At 43.2% G+C, this 18,421-nt stretch overlaps 1 protein-coding gene across 2 annotated transcripts in view; it reads right to left on the bottom strand.

The window, feature by feature from the left end:
* The window catches only part of TRIL (TLR4 interactor with leucine rich repeats), a 129,123-nt gene that overhangs the window by 101,319 nt on the left and 9,383 nt on the right, over nt 1–18,421 (bottom strand). For both annotated transcript variants that reach the window (XM_047763727.1, XM_047763728.1), the window contains exon 2: nt 11,520–11,622. The gene's annotated coding sequence lies outside the window, so the exon portion shown is untranslated. The remainder of the gene's footprint in view (nt 1–11,519; nt 11,623–18,421) is intronic.

Here is an 18,421-nt window from a genome sequence, read left to right as displayed (position 1 = left end):
GCTACCCCAACCAGGTAACAGATGCAGCTGTGAAAGCAGATGATAACGATGGAAGCACGAACTCAACTGCTATCACTACTATCGGCTAACATGTCTTGAGTTCTTCCTACATGCAGACATTAGACTGAACACACTGCACAGGGGAAGTCCTTCAATCCTTAGAACAGACAAATGCAAAAACCCTTATGTTATCATCCCCTTACATAGATGAGAAAACTGAGACTGAGCTGGAGAGGGTGAGTGACTACTATGTCACTCAGTTACTCAGTGCTGGGGCCAGAGCGCAAAGTCAGGCGCATGTAGCCACAAAGACCGAAGCCATCGCACTTCCTTCCCTCCCAGAAAGGACAGGCTGCTGGGGAACACAAGGTGTGGGCTGTTACTGACTCCTTGATGTGTCCTTTGGACTGTCACACAGCCCCGGGTACTTAAACTATGTCCGGCAGCAGAGGGTTGATTTGAATAATCTGAGCAGGGCAGGGGTGGAGAGGCGGCAGCCGGCACAGCCAGAGTGCAGCAGGCTGCTTAGCAACGGGGAAAACAAGTGGCATCGCAGAAGGAAAGGGAATGAGCCTCAGGGCTGGGTGGAGGAAGGAGGGCGGAGAGGGGAGGGGCTGGGTCGTGCTGGATCTGGGAGGGTGTGATGGGCACTGTGGGTGCTGGCCCTGGCAAGCGAGGAGAGGATCTTTGGGGTGGAGGGAGCGGGGGCTGTAGGACACGCCCACTGCCAAGCCAGAAAGGCTCTGCCAGGCGTGTTGACATCCAGACCCTGTGTCTCTTTGGTGCCCTCTTCCTGGCTCCACGGATGGTGGAGGTAACATCGGAATTCTAAAAGTCTAACCTGAATGCTATTCACTTAACTAACCTCAATGCTTTCTGCTTAGTGAGCTTAATGGGTCACTGTGCTTATGAGGTGCCAGGGCCAACAGGGAAGACAGGAAATGGAAATCCCTGGTCATCTAAGTTCAACTTAACCTTGGCATACAGGTGCTCGCCATGTAGATGGTGAGCGGGGGGGTGTCAGCCTTCAAAGGACTTGGACCATGGAAGCCCGGCTTGAGGATGGGCTGGGGAGAGAATGTTCTTCAAAGCCAGTGTCTACTGAGGGTCTTGAAAGGAGAAAAGTTCAGATGAATAAGAAAGCCTCAAGGAGGCCCCTCCTATCAGGAAATCAAGTATGGGGCATTTCAAGCTTCCATCCGAAATGTGTAAGGAGGCAAATTGGATACCTCCACCCTTCCTTAGCGGGAGTGATTTCTGTTCTGCTATATAATTAGAGAGCAAGGGAGCACCTCAAATACCTCCATGAAAATTGCATTATATTTCCAAGGAATCATTTTAAACTTTGTTAAAGATGATAAAGGGCCTATGGTTAGTTTTTTTAAAAAGAGTTATTTTGAAGTAGGATAAGATGATGCGATGTCTGAGATATGTTTTAAAATACTTCAACATAGAATAAAAAACTAACAGGAAATGTTGCAAATCATTGATAACTGTTCATCTGAGTGATGAAACTTTCAGGCTTATACTATTCCTACTACTTCTATGTGTATTTGAAGTTTCGCATGAAAAATAAAATGTACTCATGGAACAGACACACACACACACACACACACACACACACAAATCTTGCAAATGTGCCTGGGATGTATTTCTTTGGTGTGAGTAACTTCAAAACATCTGCAAATCTCAACAAAATCTTCCCGCCTAAAAATCTCTCTGCGCTTCAACAACCACTTTGTGAAAATTAATCAGATGACATTGTTAATGTAGGCAATTAGAAGAATGACAAATTAAGAAAAATTTGGTTTTGAAAGAAAACAATATTGGCCAGGTACCAGGAAGCTAGAGGCAATTAGAAGAATGACAAATTAAGAAAAATTTGGTTTTGAAAGAAAACAATATTGGCCAGGTACCAGGAAGCTAGAGGATGTAGAAGCGCAGATGGTACCTTGTGGGTTTTCATGATGTGGGAAGAATGTCTTCTAAATGGTTCTCTGATGGAAATAAAGTACCAAGGATGGAAGACCAGAGTATCTGGGCATTACTCTGGTCCTTGGCACTAACTGGTTGTGTGTTTGGGGGCATATCATTTGTGTATTCGCTCATCAAGCATCTGAAGCCCCAGGGTGGGGGGAAAGACCCACTAGGCACCATCTGGCCCTTGCTTAGCATTCCTGGGAGAGAATGCTGACAACCCTAGCCCCCATTAGCATGGTCCAGCACTAAGTGTGCACTGCAAGAGGGCATGATGGGGTTGTCAAGGCACCAGGGGATAGAGAAGGATGGAGGAGGAGTGGCATATGTAGAAAGATAGGGATGGCAGGGGGAAGGAACTGTATGCACGGTTTTCGGCGGCGTGATACAGATCGGCACAGATCCAATGTGGCTGGAGCTCAGGGTTTAAGGACGTGGCTGGGGACACAGCTAGAGAAGCAGGCAAGGCTCTAATCCATTTGACAATTCACTCAACAAATGACTAGCCAGCTCCTACTGTACACCAGGCAGTGTGCCAAGGATGGGATACAGCAGCAAACAAGATGGAGAAAAATACCCAACTTGGCAGAAAGTATATTGGTGCAGGTGAAGAAAAGGACCATAAAGAAGACAAATGAAGACTGAGAGTGTCAGCCCACAAGCTAAGCACAGAAAACACACGGGGAGGGGGCGGGGGCTGAGGAGTGGGGAGAAGGATAGGGAGTGTCGGGGGGCGCTCCGTCTCAGTTTGAATATTCAAAACATCTTCTGAAGGACAAGAGGAGTAAGACTTGCCGGTAGCCAGGGAAAGAACATTCTGGAAAGAGCTTTTAGGTCCTTGAATAACAAGCAGGAAGGCTTTATCCTCACAGCTATGGAAACAATGGATTTTAATGCAAGGGTCCAAACCCATATATTTTGGTTTATAAAGGACTATTTTCATAGTATTTTCGATGTAGCAGGTAAGCAGAAGGCGGCAGGAGGACCAATTGGGAAAAAAAGTCCAGAAATTTTCAGATGAGACACTCAAGGGTGGAAATTAGGAGTGTGTGGGGGAGGGGGAGGGTTTGAGAACAAACCCAGAAGAACCAGGAGTTGGTAGGAGCGCCAGAGGCTGCCTGGCGAGGAGGAAGGAGGCCTGAGGCGGGAGACGAAGAAGACTGCCCTGTCCTGATTCCCACGGAGGGACAGCTACGGGGCATGTTTGAGTGGGCCACCTATTAACCTTGCCTGACCCTTGGTCACGTCTTACTGCCAGGGACACAAGTCTCATCGGGACAAGAAGAGCTGGTCCACTCCTAGGGCTGCCCCAGCCACCTTAGCACACAAAGGGTAACTCCTCCTGCTCATGGCCAGCATCGCTCTGGGGGTCCCCCACGCCCTGGAGAAGGATGCACCTCCTTTCACCTGCTGGAAACCTTGCCAATATTAAAAGGGATGCCCTATCCTGAAAGGCACATTGCAATGAAAATGTCCAAGCAGAGAAGACGGCCATTGTGTCGGTTAATTACCAGAGCCATGTTTTGTTTGCTGGGGCAGGATGTCTGTACAGCCATTTGTACCCGTTCTGCTCCATTAGGCTAATTAGTTTCCAGATATAAATTAAAGCTGCTGCCCTGAACCCACTGTGCTGCCTTTTCACAGAAACACCCCGTTCTCTGTTGAACGACTTAGCTGGTTTTGTAGATGCAGAAGATATTTCTTTGATTGAATATTCGAGCTAAACTAGAAAACCTGCCCAATGGAGCACAGAAATGATTAAGCAGTGTAATTGAGAGTAATCTATGCAAAAGCCACATGCCTGGGGCAGGTCAAGGGTCCCACTGCTTCCTGATGTGTCATTTGCTCTTACACTCTCTGCATCAAAAAGCACTCATCCCTGAGAAGATGCAACAGGAATCCTCCTGCCCCAGGGCCCTATGTGAAAGTTCAAATATAGGACTCATGGTGAGGGGCCTGTGGCCATTTAGGCAGGAAGGGATGGTTAATGCAGGAGAATAAGCACCCCCCCTGCTCCCCCGCCCCTTGGCTGTAAGTGCCTAGGATGGCAGAAGCTCTCCACTCCCAGCACCTCTTTCCACTCTTTCTGCCCAGGTGTCAGAATCGCCACCATCAGTGGCTTCATTAAGACAATAGGTCTTGACTAGGGGTCAGCAGAACTGGCTACGCATTTTGTCAGACCCAGTGCAAAGTAAAACTCTGGGGCTTTTTGTCCAAAAAGTAAGAAACAAGTACAGATGAACTAAAATAAAATTTGTTTTTGGAGTTCCCATCATGGCTCAGCGGTAATGAACCTGACTAGTATCTATGAGGACACCGGTTTCATCCCTGGCTTCGATCCGTGGGTTAAGGATCCGGCATTGCCGTAGGTCGCAGACGAGGTTGGGATCCCACGTTGATGTGGCTGTGGTGTAGGCTGGCCAATTCAACCCCTAGCTTGGGAACGTCTATATGCTGTGGGTACAGCCCTAGAAAGACCAAAAAAAAAAAAAAAAATTTAAATACAAATTTTTTCTTTTCCTTCCGTCTCTACCTTCACTTGTTATATTTTTAATTTGCTATTTTAATGCTACGCTAAGTAAACGTAAAACCTTAAACTGTTAGTGTGAACTTCTCTGTCCATCTTTACACAATACAATGCTAGTTTTAAAGGAAGATAGAAGTACGCATGCGAAATCACTAAAATCACACAGTTTCCATTTCATAGCTCACGCGTGCATATTTGCATTTCATTCTGAACGGAACGGTGGAAACGTTACACACGATGAGCTCAAATCACTCCTTGATCCGCACCATCTACCAGCACTCTCTGCCCTTGCCTGGTTGAGGACAAAGGAAAGAAAAAAGGAACTATGGACTGTCCGAACTTTCTCTCTCCTTCTCTGTCATTGTCATCGTTTCCAGGGTAAGTGGCGGCCACACGCAGTTTATAATAGCTGATCCGTGTTAGTTTCTTAGTTTCTGTAAGATCCTAACATCAGAGATAAAGAGGTTGGAGAAGGTATATGGGACCTCTCTGTGTGATTTTTGCAACTTCTCAAAATGATTCCAAAATCAAAAGCTTGTTAAAAGAGAAAAGGCTTTCTTCGCAAACACCTTGCCAAGAATTACTGGGTTAAAAAAAGAGGGAAAAAAGCATTGAAAGCCTGACAGCAGCTTTTATCTAACTTGCCTGATAAGCTTCACCTGAGATGAATTCCTGGACCCATTTCTAGAAGATGCTGATTTATTTGATCTGCAACAGGCCCGGGATGGGATTTTTAACAAGCACACACCCTGAGATGTCTTATCAGACATTAGAGGGTGGTAGAACTAGTGCTTTTAAGAGTCAGGTAAACTTGGGGCCACACTCTGGCCGTGTGACCTTTTCTTACCAGATTTTTTACTTACCATCTATGTGACCTCTTAGGCCCTGACTTAACGTCTTAAAAAAAATCCGTAGTAAGATGGCCCTACTCTAGTGACATTTAAATGAAGTATGCACGGAAGTACCCAGCACGGGGCTTGATAGGCCATGTGTTATAATCGGCACAGGCACCTCGTATTCTGATTTTTCCTTCTAAAGAGAACTTGGGGTTGATGAACTGTAACTGTAATTCGTAAACAAGTTCTACCAAGACCGTGCCTTTTTTTCCAGAAGATAACTAACACCAAGAAAATCAGAAATATAGTCTTTTTGAGTTTCTCTTTATGTAGAGATTGTGCTTACTGCTCATTTTCTGAATAAACAACAGAGACAGTTGCCCTCCATTGTGCCGAAAGATGAGAGTCAGACTGGACATTTCCATGGGCTGTTGCCCTGAGGGAAGCGCACTTGAGCACCTGCACAGAGGCCCCCACCCGCTTCTGTGTCTCCCCTTCCCCGACAGCCACCCCACTGCAGGCTCCAGAACAGCTGGGGCACCGGATGAAACGCCTCTTTCGGCAGAGGCCAGGAAGCAGTGTGGGTAAAATATGAACCCTGCTTAGCATTGCATTTCATGGGAAATAAAAAAGACAGTAAAATCCTTTGTCTCTAGATGTCCTGAAACCTCTGTCTCTGTGATGGAAAGAATCACCCCTAATTTAGACAAGCCCTAAGACAGTCTGCCACAAATTGCAGATTCCCTTACCTCCTGATGAGCTAATACGTTTTTATCATCTCTGAACATCTTAGAAAAAAAATTTTCAAGGCGCTAAGAAGAAGGACATGGAGCAGACATTGGCCGAGAGGCAAATGAGATAAAGACATAATGACGGTTTGACGCTTTAAGAGGCAGTATTTGGCACAGGGTCCTAGGAGAGAGGACACGCGCAAGAGCTGGGGCGGGGGGGCACAAGGGAAATGGAGGGTTATCCTGTATAAAGGTAAGACCGTCCCCACTGCCATCCTCTGAACACATGTGTCATGGTACCCGCCTACTACATTCCAAGTCTCATGCTAGAGCCATTCACTTTGCTGTTCCCAGAGGTCCTGCAAGCCCAAGGAAATGTTAGATGGTAATGGTGTAGGTTAAACACACACACACACACACCCACACCCACACACACACACACACACACACCAACGTGTTATGATCAACCAAAGCAAACAGGGAGACTTTATTGGGAGACGCTAAATGTACCCAGTGAAGAGTGGCCCTGTTTCACCAGGTCTGAAATTAGGAAGCGGATAGTCACTCTGAAACAAGGAAGTGACCTTGCCTATCTCCAGGAAGGCCAGTCTGGCGTCTGCTTCCCTTGACATCTTTGATTCCTGGCAAACCCCCCCAACACCCTGGCTTTCCACGTCTCTGGACACATGGCTGAAAACGGTGGCCCTGAACTCCAGAGCTCTGCCTTCTCCAAGCCCTGGCCCAACCAAACGACCTGCCCACATTGCAGTTCCTGGAGCAAGGTCCTTCTGTGTGCAGCCTGGGTCATGCATTGACCAGCCTATGGGGTCACACAAAACAAGCATGATCCACGCTTCCAGTCCTTCAAGGGGGTGTGGGGGCTCAGGACCAATTCTCTAAGAAAGGGGCTGGGTCTCAGTAGATGCCTCAAAAGACATTTACTGCAGGTGAAAAAAAATACCATGCTGCTAAGTCAGGACATTTTTTTTTTAGCACTTCTGCCATCTTTTCCATATCTCCTCTGTCCATCAATTCTGAATTATATACTTGGATGTTGAGATCTGGATGGGAAAGGAAATAAAGTGAAGGACACACCATTTAACCTTCTGAGTATCTGCAAAATAGAGTCTGCAGAGATATCAGACTGCTTTAAATGGTCTTTCTCCATTCATGTGCTTGAAATTCACATTGGAAAAGAAACAGCAACCAACACCGCAAGTTCAGCTTAACGGAATGCGGGGAGGGCAAAGGCACCTCTCCCCCAAGAGTGGCCTTCCAGGGCACAACTCACAGGCGGAAGAGGCTATAAACTGCTCACAAAGGAAGAAAGACAGAGGGGAAAGATTAGGCATGAAAAAGGATCTGATTGCAGGAAAGCTGGTTCAAATTAATGAGACAATGCGCGCCTTGACATTCTTGATGGATGTCAGTGGTTAAGTGCTAGCAGGACCTTCTGAGGTTACAACCTCCATTCAGACCTCAGCCCGGGATGGCAACCTGAAACCCAAGGCCATGGGTGGCGAGCATCTGTGAGCCCAGCGTGGATTAGTGCCGTGGCCTTGGGAGGCCCCCTCCAGCCGGCTGCTTCCTCCCTGTGTACCAGTTACCCCCAAGCCAGGTGTGCTCTGGGGGCGACAACAATGCCAAGTAATTAAGACAAAATGTTCTTGGCTGTGTCTCAGACATCTTCCTTTATGACAAGAACAAAGGGGTAGTTGATGAACTAATTTTTTGGTGGGGAGAGAGGCAGCATCTATTATTAAATGAATGCTTAGGATTTTTGTTTGTTTTTCAATAGCTCCATTATAATTTCAGTTCAGATACTCCAAAGCTCATGTTTCTTAATTTATTATCGCCAGCTCCCGTCCTCTAGGATCCAGTAATTGAATTTTACTGGCGTCATTACCATATCCACAAACAAGCATGTCTTCCTGCACTAAAGCAGTCAAAGCCTGTTGGTTGGCCCACAGGAGATGTGCCTGGAGTGGAAGTGGATCTCAGCCTAGAAAGTGGGCATGTTTTCCTGGCCAGGGACACTGGCTACCGCTGGGTGCCAGGGAAGCTGCACATGGTCAGCTCGGGACATCTGCGGGAGCAGGAGGAGCACAGAGGCGGAAGAGATGAAAAGAAAAATATGAGTCTCCAAAGACCAGAGCCTCCAAATAACCAGATTATGGTCCCTTTGCCGTCCAAAATAGATGAACTTCTGAGAAACGAGATCTACATACTTGGTTGAGAGCCAGGAAATTCCAAAAAGAGATGTTGAAATTCCATTAAAAAAAAAAAAAGCAGATTGACAGCCTACATCTTCGCCTTCTTATATCCAAAACAGGAAAATAAAACTCATAATTTGAGATGGGTTTTAGGGCTACCCAGACACACAGAGATCACCTACAAAAATCCCATCTCCTCAGTTTACACCAGAGGCTCCAAGGAATAAAACAAATTCTTATCTCAATGTGATATTTAAGATGCTTTTTTAAAAATCCACATCCTTCAAAGATGTACCTCAAAAACTGAGGGCAGCACGGAGGCAGAGTAAAAAGAATAGAGAGAGAAATCGAGTCTCTCTTGACTCCTCGGTGAACTCTGAGCCTTGATTGCTTCCTCTGGAAAATGGGAATGATACCACCACTGGCTTCTGTGAGGACTGACATAATGCAAACAAAATATTTCACCAAGTACCCAGCGCCCGGTCTCAGCTAAACATCATGCTACCTTGGCATTTGTGAAGGAACTAAATCGCTCATTTTGAAAACACTGTACTCCTAGGAAGGCACGTGGCTGAAATGATGGGACTTTCCTGAAGGATGGTCTCCTTCGGAACTAGGACACGGGAAAGGAGAAAGGCCCCTCAGACGAGCACCCCTAAATTTCTGAAGACATCAGGAAAGGACTTTGGGTAATTGTGCCTGGGCGGCTGACACCCACATGCCACTGGGCATTTGCAAAAGCTCTGAGGACTTAGGTGTTCTGACCTACAGACCATATTTCAACTCAGATACCGCTGGTGTCCTCAAAACCATGACTATCCTGATGAACCATGAGGGAACCTTACCGATTCCCCCCACAGGCTTGTCTCTCACATTCTTCTTCTTTATCAGAAAAAGAGAAATCAACCACTCCACCATCGCCTCCCTGCTTCCATGTCCCATCCCTGGTTCCTTTAAGGAATAATCAAGGAAATACCCCCAAGTGAATCAACCGCTGACAGACTGCATCCAGTGAGGGGGCCAAGGTGTGTCTCCCCCGACTCCAAAATTCAGGTATTGGAGCCCTAAGGTTCCAGTACCTTAGGATGGGACATTCTTTGTAAATTGGGTCACTGCAGTTATAATTACTGTTCAGACGAGCTCCTATTGAAGTACGGTGGGCTTTTACTTCGATATGACTGGTGTCCTTATTAGAGGAGGAAATTTAGACACAGACAGGGACATAGGGAGAAAGTCACATGAAGACGAAGGCAGAGCTCAGGCTGATGTGTCCGCAAGCCAAGGTAAGCTCACGATGCCAGAAGTCCACCAGCAGCCGGGGTCAGGAGCTGATCTTTCCTGACAGTCTTTAGAAGAACCAGCCCACTGACACCCTGATCTTGTAGCTTCCAGAACTATGAGATAGTCCATTTCTGTTGTTTAAGATGGCCAGCCCATGACGCTTAGTTACAGCAGCCCTAGCAAACTAAAACACATGGCAACCGCTTCTTTCTGGAAATAAAGCCTCTTTTACCTCCTTATCCTCACTCTAGGACCACTGTGGCCTGAGCACCCTATGCCCTGCCACTTACACCTCCCTTTCCACAACAGCTTCATGGGGCTCAATTCCACCCACCACCCAAGCAGGCTTGGTGCTGCCAGTGAACTCAGGTCCCAAAGTATGCCTCTAAACTCCAGGCCAAGAAGCAGTTAGGACCCTGCTGGGGTAGGGGGGGCCGGGCTGACAGCCCCAGCATCATCCAAGGTCACATCCCTCACCTCTGGCCTCCCCTAATTGGATGGCGATCATAGCCTGAGAGATGATAACACAGATTATCCATGTTTTGCAGCTTTATTCAGCTCCCTTATAAGGAAAAATATGCCCCTTGAAGTCTTGCAGACTGGAGTAGCTATTATAAATCTGAGCTTGCATGTGAGAGACTCATGTCTCTCAGTAAAAAAAGAAAAAAGTTAAAAGAGGAAAGAAAATGTAAGAAACCACCTCTTGCTCCCCAACCCCCCATCTCTTATACACACACACACACACACACACACACACACACACACACCCACCTATACACACAAGTTCTTTTCCACTGGACTGTGGTTCCTTTTATGGATGTGTATTCACAAGAATAGAGATATTGGCTTCTGTCCCCTGGGATAATGATGATAAATACACCAAGGTCAGCAGCCCCATCAGCCATGGGAGCTGCTCCCTCTGGCAACTGCAGATAATCACTCACCTGCGGGACTGGTTGCCTGTACGTCAATCTGTGCGTCGCCATGTCGCTGAACACATCCCTTATCTCACAAAGACACTTGTCATACTGTGTCTTTCCAGTGCACAAAGAAATTGATAAATGATTGTTTTGCCGTGGAATTTTTTTTTTTTTAAGTCTCAGTCATGATTTCGTGGGGGTGAGGGGTGGGGAGAAGCTACTAAAGAACGGGGACCAGGTGGAAAATAAAATCAGTGTGTTGACAGCAATATTCTGTCCCATATCCTAGGAAACAATAACCCAGACTTTGGCAGATCCAAAAGATCTTCGATGGAAAATTTCTCCTACCATAACTCCGTTCCTAACAGAACTAATGCTTAAAGCTTTTAAAAAATCCACTGGTATTTCTTGAGAACCTCTGATGTGAAAGGCACCCTGCTAGATGATAGGAATACCAACATAAGTAAGATCTATTCTAAGCAACATGTCTTAGGCTGTATTCGACATAAATTCTAGACAATTCTTAGAATTGCCTTAGACATAAATCACTCCAGATTTATGTCTAAGCAACATAATATACATAGTACCCAGAGAGAAGAAATGTATGTTACATTTCCCAAATGTTGACTTTTTGAGAACTGTATTCCTATATTAAAGGTAAAAGGAGTAGAATCAGGAGTTCCCATTGTGGCTCAGAGGGTTAAGAACCCGGCTAGTATCCATGAGGATCCCAGGCCTCATTCAGTGGGATCTGGCACCGCAAACGGTAGTGTAGGAGATAGATACTGCTCAGATCTAGCATTGCTCTGGCTGTGGTATAGCCTAGGGCTCCAATTCGACCCCCAGCCTGGGAACCTCCATATGCCTGAGGCACAACCCTAAAAAGACCAAAAAAGGAATCATACTGTACCCCTGGTCCAATGTACCATCTTACAGTACTCATCAGTTTTCGACCATTGCGATATAAATGTACCTTTGGGTAGAATTACAGCTATTAAATGACCTGCCCCCAAACACGAATGTACATGACTTACATAAACAGTCTGGCCTGTGGATCTCGGTGGGAAAGGGTGAAGAGCTGCCTTGCAGCCCTCATCAATAAGCAGGGAGCCAGCTCTCCTCTGAGCTGGCCAGGCTCTGTGGAAACATAAAGAGAAATACAGCATGGAGTTCTTGTCCTAAGAGAGTTCATAAACCAACGGAAAGATCTAACCTCCCAGCACACAACAGGGACCCATGCATGTCAGGACAGAGGGGAGCATTTGCAGCTCTGAGATGGACTACAGCTCTCTCATCAAATATTTATGGACCCACACGTTAGCTCTGGGGATTGCCCTGGATGTTTTATACCGATTAAAAAAAAATGGGCAGCGAAAAAAGGTCAAATTCCTTAGAAATGACTTTTAAATGTATTGGGGAAGAAAAGAAAGGTTCACAGGGAATCCTGAGAACAATCCCTTGCTGTTTTGTCCATTGTCATGTGTGCATGCACGGCCGCAGAGTGTCGGGAACTGACAGCTAGGATTCTGGAGCCAGCCTGGCTTCCAGTCAAGACTCCAACACCTCCCCAGTCAGGGGTCTTGGTCTGAGTACATAATTTCTCTGTGCCTCCATCTCCTCATCTCTAACGTTAGGAGCGTAGTGGTATCTCCCTCAGAGGATTTTACGAGGATGGAATGGGTTAGTGTAGGGAAAGCTCTTAAAAAAGCACCTGGAACAAAACTAAATGCCCTCTGTCTCCAACCCATTAATACGTGAGAGTCTGAAATACTTCCTCTATGCAATATCCACTTTAGGTCTTAACACAAAATAAGACTGGTATAAAACTGAGATAAAAATCTCAAATACAGCATGTCCCTTCTATAAGATGATCTGTATGGCCAATTAATAACCTATGATGTAGGTAATATTAAAATTGGGTGTTTTTATTCAATCCATGACAATGGGCTAATGTTTGTCTATCTAAAAGTTTGAGATCTGATGATTATTATACAATAATGGATTTGCAACAGTCCTTTCCTGGAGTGGGGCATCTGTGGATTATTCCAGGAACTAGGACTCCTACTGTATCTAATTCTTTGTGCTCCTCCTCTACCACCTTGGTTTCAGGTTAAGCATTTGTTTAGAGCTCAATGTGTACAATAGAAAGGCATTGCCTTTTACAAGTCAGGGCTTCTTCCTAAGCAAATGCTGTATATGGCAAGACATCTAATTGAGAATTCAGGATATCGTGATTGATGCTGGTCTCAAGTTGACACTAAAAGTTCCAACCACAGGGATTTAAAAAGCACACAATTCTTCACTCTCCTTCACTTGAACTCTTTCAGATGTTACCTAAATATAATGCAGTCCACAGAGCTCTTCATTACAAAAGGAAGCTGGCGTTACTGTTTGCAAAGGAGTCCCCATGCTTTACATAATGTTGAGGCGGGGAAGAGTTAGGTAAAAACAAAACATGTTCCTGGGTGCTAAATTTGCATGTATACTAGCATATAAATCATTACACAAGCTTGACTAAAAAACATCTGTCCGTGTGTGCAAAAACTCCAAAAAACACAGTCTGTCAAATCCAGAAAATCTCAAATTTACATAATAAATGCTTCTGAAAATAAACAATTCTAAAAATCCAGGTTAAACATGCTATTTGACAAATAAATCTGCATATGACTGAATAAATTTGAAGTCTGTGGTACTCTAATAGTGACAAGAAAATCCAAACCCAGCTCAAATACTGACGTAATTGATTCAACTCCTCACAGCTATTGCCTGACAGAAGAAGAGTATTATTCACTTCTGGGCATAAAAACTATTTACCTCAGTCTTGAGTATTCTTCTGACACGATGTTTAGCATTCAGTTAAAATTTATTAGACTTGGGGAGTTCCCATTGTAGCTCAGCAGCTTAAGAACCTGACACAGTGTCCGTGAGGATGCAGGTTCAATCCTTGACCTGGGAACTTCCACAGGGCGTGGGTGCAGCCAAAAAACAAAAACAAAAGGCAAACCACAACAATTCGTAATAGTTACAAAGTAGAAGACAAAAAAGCATGAAAAAACAGCCTAATGTCCTATTGCTAAATAAAGCAATCAATAAAACGACTCAGAGATGCCCACGTGTTGAAACTATTAGACAGAGACTTTAATATGACTAAGAATTAACGTATAGTGACTAAGTAGGATTCATCTTAGAAATTCGAGATTGGTTCAACATTACAATATAAATCAGTGTTAATTCACCATATCAAAAAACTAAAAAGGAAAATCAGACGATCATTTCAATAATGCAGAAAAAGCAACTGACAAAACTCAGCATACTTTCATGATAAAAACTGTCAGCAAATTATAATTTCCTCACTCTGATAAAGGAATTTACATAAAATCTTGAGCTCACATCATACTTAATGTTTAAAGATTGATTGATCTCTCCCTAAGGTTAGTGATGAGTCAGGAAGTCTTCTCACACAACTTCTATTTGACATTGTATTGCTGTTTCTAACCAGTGCAATAAGACAAGAAAAAGACATACAGATTAGAAGAAAGAAATAAAACTATCTCTATATTCATAAAATCTCCAAAGAACCTAATAAGAAGTTACTAGAAATAAATAAGTTTATCAAATTCACAAGATGCATGGTCAATGTATAAAAAACAACTTTATCTGTATATGCTAGAAATGGACAATGGGAATTGAAGGTTTTTTAAAATACCATTTACAAAAATAATCAAAACATGAACCAAAGAGCTGACAATATAGGTGCAAGTTTTGCAGGCTGAAAATTATAAAACATTTGTGAGAGAAATTTAAAAGAAACTAAATATGTTGACAGAGTTCTCTTGTGGTGCAGCATGTTAAGGATCTGGCATTGTCACCATAGTAGCTTGGTTTGCTGCTGTGGTGTGGTTCAACCCCTGGCCCAGGAACTTCCACATGCCATGGATGTGATCAAATAACACACAAATTTTAAAAAACTTTTTTAAAAAACCTAAATAAATTGAGAGATTTATTTGCATTCACAGATCAAGAATCACTATTAAAATGTCAATTTATCACCAATTGATCTACAAATTTAATGTAACGCAAATCAAAATCCCAGCAGGCATTTTTTTTTTTTTTGGTTGCAATAACAAGCTGATCCTAAAATTTTTAAGGAAAATAAAAAAGCTAAAGAGTCAAAATCAATTGTGATAAAGGAGAAAAATTGGATGATTCACCCAACCTGATTTTAAGAAAATTTGATATTGGCACAGGATAGACATATAGATCAGTGGATGAGAATAGAGTTTCAAGAAATAGACCTATATATAGGGTCGATAGATTTTTTTTTTTTTTTCAACAAAGTTGTGGAGATTTTTCAGTGGAGAAAGGATTGTTTCTTCAACAAAAGTTGCTGGATGAGTAGATACACATAAGCCGAAAAAAGTCAACTTGACTGGATTCATACCTCACACCATATAAAAAGATCAATTTGGAATGGGTCATAGTCCTAAATGTATAGAAAAACACCTCTAGGAAAATTAAAAGGTAAACCATAGACTGGGAGAAAATACTTGCATAACATATATTTGACAAGGGACTTGTAGGCAGAACACATAAAACATTCTTATAACTCACTTATAAGAATAGAAAGAACGCGATGAAAAAATGAAATATTTGAACAAACACGTCACTAAAGAAACATAAGCGGCAAATGCTTCCACAAAAAGATTCTCAATATCCTCTGTCATTAGGGAAATACAAATTAAACCAAACAAAATAACACTACACACCTAACAGAATGGCTTTTTGGAAATAGGTAAAAACCTAAGTGCAGGCAAATGTGGGAAACAATCAGAAAGTCTATATACTGCTGATGGGAATGCAAAATAGTGTGGCTACTTTGGAAAACAGCTGGCAGTTACTTGTGAAACACACTACAAATATCCCAGCAATCCCACTCCAGGGTATTTAGTGAAGAGAAATGAAAACACATGTTTATACAAAGATGCGTATGCAAATGTTGGAGCTGCTTTATTCCTAACAGTCCCAAACTAAAAATAAGTCCAGGCCATCATTAATAAATCCACAAATAACAAGTGCTGGAGGGGCTGTGGAGAAAAGGGAACCCTCCTGCACTGTTGGTGGGAATGTAAACTGGTACAGCCACTGTGGAGAACAGTTTGGAGATACCTTAGAAATCTATACATAGAACGTCCATATGACCCCGCAATCCCACTCTTGGGCATCTATCCGGACAAAACTCTACTTAAAAGAGGCACATGCACCCGCATGTTCATTGCAGCACTATTCACAATAGCCAAGACATGGAAACAACCCAAATGTCCATCGACAGATGATTGGATTCGGAAGAGGTGGTATATATACACAATGGAATACTACTCAGCCATAAAAAAGAATGACATAATGCCATTTGCAGCAACATGGATGGAACTAGAGAATCTCATACTGAGTGAAATGAGCCAGAAAGACAAAGACAAATACCATATGATATCACTCATAACTGGAATCTAATATCCAGCACAAATGAACATCTCCTCAGAAAAGAAAATCATGGACTTGGAGAAGAGACTTGTGGCTGCCTGATGGGAGGGGGAGGGGGAGAGAGTGGGAGGGATCGGGAGCTTGGGCTTATCAGACACAACTTAGAATAGATTTACAAGGAGATCCCGCTGAATAGCATTGAGAACTTTGTCTAGATCCTCATGTTGCAACAGAAGAAAGGGTGGGGGAAAAATGTAATTGTAATGTACACATGTAAGGATAACCTGACCCCCTTGCTGTACAGTGGGAAAAAAAAATAAAATAAAAATAAATAAAAAAAATAAAAAAAAGTCCAATGTCCATTAACTGGTGAAGAAATAAACATGGTGTGGTACATCCACATGATGGAGTACTACTCAGCAACAGAAAGGAATGAACCACGGACGCACACAACAGAATGGATGAATCTTGAAGCACTATGATAAGGGGAAAAGGCAGACACACAATGTGACATGCTCTATGAGTTCATGTATGTGCAATTCTAGAACAGGCAAAACTACAGGGACAAAAATCAAATCTGTAATTGCTTGTGGCTGGGGTCGGGGGAAGGGACTGACTACAAAGGAACTTTTTGTGGTGATGGAATGAATGCTCTGCATCTTGACTGGCGTAGTGGCAACATGATTGCATGTATTTGTGAAAACTAATGAAGCTATAGACTCCAAAAGGGTAAATTGGACTGTATATAAATTGTACCTCAATAAATCTTAAAAAGGAAAGAAAATCAACTTTAAAAGTGGAAAGAGAGGGAGAGAAAGAAAGAATAACATGACATGTAAATGCAATACATGATTCTACATTGAACCAAGGGGACAATAGCGAAGAAGGGCATTATTAAGATAGTTGATACATTTCGAATATGGAATGTAGATCTGATAACAGCATTTTTAAGATCCCTGGGTAGTCTGGCAGTTAAGGATTGAGGTTGTCACTGCTGTGGCTTGGATTCCATCCCTGGCCTGGGAACTTCTGCATGCCATGGGTGTGGCCAAAAAAAGATAATAGCATTTTATTAGTGTTAAATTTTCTGATCTTGAGAATTTTACTATAGTTATAATGAGTGACACCAACAGGGAATAATAAAAAAAAAATAGCCTAAGTAGAATTAAGCACAAGGCAAAAACAAACAGAAAGTACTCTGTGTGTGTGTGTGTGTGTGTGTGTGAATGAGAGAGACTGGCAATCAAAATAGAAATAGAAAAAGCATACAGCCAAACAAGGTACATGAAGGCAGTGAGAGCACATAAACAAGATCTTCCAAGAAGACAACTTGTAAGATGCGAGAGCAACCCATCCTTTTCCTTGGCACAAAGAATGTCAGAGAGCCTTTCAAAATACAAAGGAAGCAGGAGTTCAGCTGTTTAAGGATCCAGCAATGCCACTGTTGTGGCTTGGTTTGCTGCTGTAGCACTGGTTCCATCCCTGGCCTGAGAACTTCTGCATGCCACAGGAACATGGCATTTATAAATAAATAAATAAATGAGACAAAAACTTGACGCCTTCTGAAAAGTGAGCCCAGAGCAAATGGAGTCAGGGATACACCTAGCTCAGGGATACACTTAGCCCAGGGATATACTCAGCCCTTTCTTCTTTGTGGAGCCCTTTGAGAACTGGGGAAGCGGTTAAGTATGCAAAGGTAAGAGAAGACACAAGTAGGGACATTTTTAATGTGTGATAAGAAGCCCCAAGGAAGAAATAGAAACTGTGCACATGCAGCAAAGGAGAAAAACACTTTGGAAAGAATAAGTAGAAAATATCAAACAAATTAAAACTCATTTAAAAAACCCTCCAATCTTCATCCTTGACACACACATACAAAGCTACCACCATCAACAATACAACCACACCTATCTGGTTACCAATTTAAAAGACAAAAGATTGTTAACAATAAAACTACTGTATGCTCTAGCTATCCACTTCCGGGTATGATTCAAAGGAAATGAAAACACTAGCTTGATAAGATACATGCACCCCTATGTACACTGCAGCATTATTTACAGTAGCCAAAATATGGAAACAACCTAAATGTCCACTAACAGATGAATGGCTAAAGAAGATGTGGTAGACACATACAATGGAGTATTACTCAGCCATGAAAAGAAGGGAAATCTTGCCATTTTCAACTACATGGATGGACTTTGAGGTATTAGGCTAAGTGAAATAAGTTAGACAAAAATACCAATATTGTATGATTTCACTTATATATGGAATCTAAAAACAAAACAAACAAACAAACAAAGCAACACAGGATTCCTAGCTGCAGAAACCAGACTGATGGTTACCAGAGAGGAAGGAGGTTGGAAGGTGGGTGAAATGAGTGAAGGGGGTCAACTATATGGTGATGGGTAGTAACTAGACTTGTGGAGATCACTTGGAAGTGTACCTTGTATACAAAGAT

This window comes from Phacochoerus africanus, chromosome 16 (assembly GCF_016906955.1).
Source record: "Phacochoerus africanus isolate WHEZ1 chromosome 16, ROS_Pafr_v1, whole genome shotgun sequence".
NCBI classification, from domain to species: Eukaryota; Metazoa; Chordata; class Mammalia; order Artiodactyla; family Suidae; genus Phacochoerus; species Phacochoerus africanus.
Note: the sequence above shows the minus strand (reverse complement) of the source record. Positions and strands in the feature narration are given on the sequence as shown.